Here is a 6,000-nt window from a genome sequence, read left to right as displayed (position 1 = left end):
GCAATCAAAATTCCAACAGGGATTTTCTTAATTTTAGAATTTATATAGAAGAGGAATGGTCAAGACTATCTAAGACATCGCTGGAGGAGAAGAATGAGGCGGAGTTGCTTACTCTCTAACTATCAGGACTTAATAAAACTCTAGTAATAAAGACAGTATGATATTAGCTCAGGAATAGACAAATAGGCTGATTAAGTCAAATAAAGAAACCAGAGAAAGACCCACACATATCTGGAGCTTTGACAAGTAGATATGGCTTTGCTGGTCAGTGGGGGAAAGGAAGAGACCATTAAATACATAATGAGGGAATAATTGCTCATCCCTATACGGATAAAATAATTGGAAGCCTATCTCACATTTTGCAGAAAAATTAATTCCAGATAAATTAACAATTTAAATGTGGAAGGCAAAGTCTTAGAAGAAATTATAGGAGAATATCTTTTTTATTTCAGAGAAGGGAAGGATTTTTTAAAAAATAAGACACAAAAAGTCCTAACCATAAAAGAAAAGATGGATAAATTCAACTACATTAAAATTGAGAACTTCTTTTCACCATCAGACACCGTAAAGTAAGCAGAAAGATAAGTCATAACCAACAGAGTTTTAGTATCTAGACTAGAAAAGGAACTGCTATCAGTCAATAAAAGAGATATAAAATAATTCACTAGAAAAATGGGCAAAAGACACGAACATGCATTTCATAGAAGAGGCATTACAGATTGCCAATAAGAGTTTGGAAAGATACTCAAGCCTAACTACATTGGTAATTAGGGAAATTCAAATAAAGCCACAAACAGATACCACCTTACACTCACTAGGATTGGCAAAAATTTAAAAATCTGACAATACCAAGTGATGTCCCAAATGTGGATCAACAGGAACTATAGTGTGGGTGGAGTGTAAATTGGTACCACCATTTTGGTAAACAATTTAGCATGACCTTGTAGAATGGAGTATTTGCATGTTCCATGATCAGGCAATTCCACTCCCAGGGACATATGCTGGAGAAACTCTAGCACATTTGCACATAGCAAACACGAACAAGATTGTTCATAATAGCAATCCAAACGCCAATGAACGGAGACCGGATAAATGCATTATGTGATTGCTTTAGTTTCCTACGCAACTGTAACAAATTACCATAAACAAAGAGGCTTCAAACAACAGAAATTTATTCTCTCATCATTCTGGAGGCCAGAAATCCAAAATCGGTGTCAGTGGACTAAAATCAAAATGTCGGCAGGTCCGTGCTCCCCCTGGAGGCTCTAGAGGAGCCCTGTTCCTTGCCTCTTCCGGCTTCCGGTGGCTACCAGCACGCCTTGGCTTGTGACCCACCACATTGCCTTCTCCTCTTCTGTCCGTGGGTCACATCTCCCTCTGCCTCTCCAAATGCAAGGTGACTGCATTTAGAGTCCACTCTGAAAATCCAGGATAATCTCCACACCTCTAGATCCTTAACTTAATCATGTCTGCAAAGACCCTGTTTCTGTATAAGTTTACATTTACAGGTTTCACAGATTAGGATATGATGTCTTGGTGGGAGAAGGGGGTGGGGCCTTTTCAGCCTTCCAGAGTCTTCCCTCTGACCCCAGAAGATTCTCCTCCTTCACACACACACAATACATTCATCCCACCCCAACATCTCCAAAAGTCTTAACCCTTATAAGATCAATTCAAGTCCAAAATCTCATCTAAATATAATGAGCTCAAATCCCCAAATCTCATCATGTAAACCAAGTATAGGTATGATCCATTCTGGAGAAAAATTCCTCTCCGTCTCTGGAACTGTGAAACTAGGAATAAGTCATCTGTCCCCAAAATACAATGGTGGGACAGGCATAGTATGATAGTTCTAGACATTCCAAAAGGGAGAAAATTGAAGGCAGAAAGTGGTCACTGGCCCTAAGCAATTTCAAAATCCAACAGAGCAAATGCCATTGTTTTCAAGGCCTAAAAATAATCCTCTGTCATCCACAGTTCTAGCCTCTGCATGCTGCAGCTCTGACTTTTAGGGCAAGGCTCTGCCCTCTGGGCCTAAGCCTCCTCCCTTTGAGTCATTCTTCCTTTTTCTTAAAGATAAACATAAATTTGTCGGAAGCTGAGTAGTTTGCGTTTTTTTTTGAGGAATATTAGCCCTGAGCTAACATTTGCCAATCCTCTTTTTGCTGAGGAAGACTGGCCCTGAGCTAACATCCATGCCCATCTTCCTCTACTTTATATGTGGGATGCCTACCCAGCATGGCGTGCTAAGTGGTGCCATGTCTGCACCCGGGATCCGAACCTGTGAACCCCAGGCCCCCAAGAAGTGGAACGTGGGCAGTTAACCGCTGCACCACCAGGCCGGCCCTGGAAGCTGAGTAGTTTTATAAGCCTATTTCCTTCCTGTAGAACTTTGGGAGACCAATAGCCTTCCTTCATTTCATTCTGTGTCTATTCCTTTCAGTCAAAGCTAGTAGTATTTCTTCCCATATAACATTCTTGAAAACCTAGTGGGTCTCTTGTGTATGTCACAAGGATTCACATCACGAAACTAGAGTCCTCCACACATCGTGCTGGGATAATTCCATCTTTATTCCTGGCTTCTGCTGCGATGGTTGAGTAGATCCATGAGTCACACTCTTAAGATCCTCAACACAGCAAAAGGCCATCCAACCACATCCATGGGCTCCTCTCCAGAGTACAATTTTCTAAGAGTGAATCACCATTTTAGCATCTTTTGCAATCTGAAAAGGTTGCAAATTTCTCAAATCATCAAGTGCTGGTTCCTTTTTGCATAACAGTTCTTTTCTCAGTATATCTTTCTCCGCTCACGTTTGACTATCATCAGCAAGAAGAAACCAGGCCACATCTTCAACACTTTGCATGGAAATGGGCTCAGCTGAGATAGAAGTTCATCACTTACAAAGTCTGCTTTCCACTCCCTGTAGGACACAACTTAGCTAGACTTTCTGCCACTGTATAACAGAGCTCTTCTCTCCTAGAATTTCCGGCAACATTTTCCTCATTTTGTTCTGAGCCCTGATTGGCAGAGTCTGAAACATCTGTATTTCTACCAACAATCTGTTCAAGGGAATCTAGGCTATCTTTTTTTTTTTTTTTTTGAGGAAGATTAACCCTGAGCTAACTGCCACCAATCCCCCTCTTTTTGCTGAGGAAGACTGGCCCTGAGCTGACATCATGCCCATCTTCCTCTACTTTATATGTGGGATGCCTACCACAGCATGGCTTGCCAAGCAGTGCCATGCCTGCACCTGGGATCCGAACTAGTGAACCCCGGGCTGCTGAGAAGTGGAATGTGCGCACTTAACTGCTGTGCCCCCGGGCTGGCCCCTAGGCTATCTTTTCTGTCATGCTTCTCAAAATTCTTCCAGCCTCTACCCATTATCTAGTTCCAAAGCCATCTCCAGATTTTTGGCATTTGTTGCAGCAGTGCCCCACTCTTGGTTCCAAAATCGATGTTAGTTTTCTGTGGTGACTGTAACAAATTACCACAAACGAGGCGGCTTCAAGCAACAGAAATTTCTCATCATTCTGGAGGACAAAAGTCCACAGTTAGCATCAATGGACCAAAATCAAGATGTTGGTAGGTCCATGCTCCCTCTGCAGGCTCTACGGGGAAATGCATGTCTTGCTTCTTCCAGCTTCTGGAGGCTGCTGGCGTCCCTGGGCTTCCTTCCAATCTCAGCCTCCATTGTCACATCGTCTGTGCCTCTTCTGCTCATATCAAATCTCTCTCTCCTCCTCGTCTTATAAGGAACACATGTGATTGCACTTAGGGCCCACCCTGACAATCCAGGATCATCTCCACATCTCAAGATCCTTAATCACATCAGCAGAGACCCTGTTACCATATAAGGTCACATTTCCAGTTTCAGGCATTAGGATGTCATCTTTTTGGGGGAGGGCACTTTTCATCCTATCACAGTTTCATTCTTATGATAGAATATTATACTTCAGTAAAAATGAATAAACATTTCTATGTCTTTTATTTCTCTCCCTTCTAGAATGTAAACTCCATAAGGGCAGGGCCTTGTGTTACTCGCCGCTGTATACTCAGTGCCTGGAAGAAGGACCATCAAGTAAATGGTACTCAATAAATATTTGCTGAATGAACCAATAAAATGGATATTTATGAAGAGTAATACAGGCAAATAGGAAATTTTATGGCATAACATTAAGTAAAAAAAATGGAATGCAAAATTTTATTTACCAAATAATTATTTTTAAAAAATATTCTACGCTAAAAACAAAACACTGGGGGGGCTGGCCCGGTGGTGCAGTGGTTAAGTTTGCACGTTCTGCTTCGGTGGCCAGGGGTTTGCCGGTTCGGATCCTGGGTGTGGACATACGCACTGCTTGGCAAGCCTTGCTGTGGCAGGCGTCTCACATATAAAGTAGAGGAACATGGGCACAGATGTTGGCTCAGGGCCAGGCTTCCTCAGAAAATAAAAATAACTTAAAAAATTTTAAAAATTAAAAAATTAAATTAAAAAAGACTGGGATGTCAGGGAAAAATGGGGTAGGCAATTCCAAGAGTTCATTCCTTCACCAAAGCAGCTGATGGGGGCCAGCCCTGTGGCTGAGTGGTTAAGTTTGCATGCTCTGCTTTGGTGGCCCAGGGTTTCACTAGTTTGGATCCTGGGCACAGACATTGAAACACTCATCGGGCCATGCTGGGGCAGCATCCCACATAGCACAACCAGAAGGACCCACAACTAGAATATACAACTATGTATTGGTGAGCTTTGGGGAGAAGAAGAAGAAGAAAAAGATTGGCAACAGATGGTAGCTCAGGTGCCAATCTTAAAAAGGAAAAACCAGCTGATGAACTGGCAAAACCATCAGAATTAGCTGTATCAGAACTCTGGAAAATAATCAAAGTTTATAGCAACCAGCTGAACACTTACTCAAGCTATAAACAGCTGACTCTCAGTAAGAAAACTTCATGATATTTTAACTTATGCTGGTGCATTCCTGCTGCCCGGCTCTGTGGCAGCCTTGAAGACAACAGCCTGCATCCCCGGCATAGGTCATACTATTGGAGGAAGCAGGGCAGAGTTTCTACTGAAAGAACTGTAGTTGTTTGTTTTGACCTGTCTGGTGGCTCCCTGAAGGTCTGGCTCAAAGGGCTTGCCTTTATTTGGCCTAATGAAGAACTCTCCCAGGGTTGAGGTGGCTACCTGGGGGACATTTGTTGAAAACATATAAAGGCAACTGTATTAGTTGCTGCCATCCGGGGTGTGGGATAACATTTGGGAAAACAATAAACAAACCAAAAAGTTTAGGAGGAAAGGGTGGAGAATGAGATGCTTTAGGAAATAAAGGCTTTGAAAAGCTCCTACATATTTCTCTGAATAGAAGTCCACACACATGCCCAGGGCTGGGTGCATGCTCAGGGAAAACCGGAGAAGACCCTAAGCTCTCACCTCTGGCTGGTCTTCATGCTCTGTGCAAGCAGGAAATGAAGGCTAAGGAAGAACTGTAAACTGCCTGGTTGAGTGTTGAAGATAATGTCCCGATACACACACAGAGCTCATCTGCCGAAACCAGGAGATTTTTGTTGTTGTTATCCCAGGCATTTGAGGAAACCTCTGTGAAATCACTAGCTGACCACACACAACACAACATAACTAGTGACCACACACAATGAAAAATACAGACTTTACAAAATTACTTAAGAAAAGTCACTAAACTAGCAAAAAACAATTACTAATACAAGCAGCAACAACAAACCCTAGGGTGGTAGAAATCTGATTTCTAGAGTTGCTGCATTAAAATATTCAAAATGCTCAGTTTAGAACAAAAATTATGATGCATGCAAAGAAACAAGAAAGCATGGCCTATACATGGGGAAAAAACTTGAGGAAGCACAGATATTGGATTTAGTAGACAAAAACTTTAAATCAAGTATTTAAAATATATTCAAAAACCTAAAGAAAACCATGTGCAAAGAACTAAAAGAAATCATGAGAACTATATCTCACCAAGTAGAGAATATCA

Source organism: Equus quagga, chromosome 17, assembly GCF_021613505.1.
Source record: "Equus quagga isolate Etosha38 chromosome 17, UCLA_HA_Equagga_1.0, whole genome shotgun sequence".
Taxonomy (NCBI): domain Eukaryota; kingdom Metazoa; phylum Chordata; class Mammalia; order Perissodactyla; family Equidae; genus Equus; species Equus quagga.
This window is presented reverse-complemented; position numbering follows the sequence as displayed.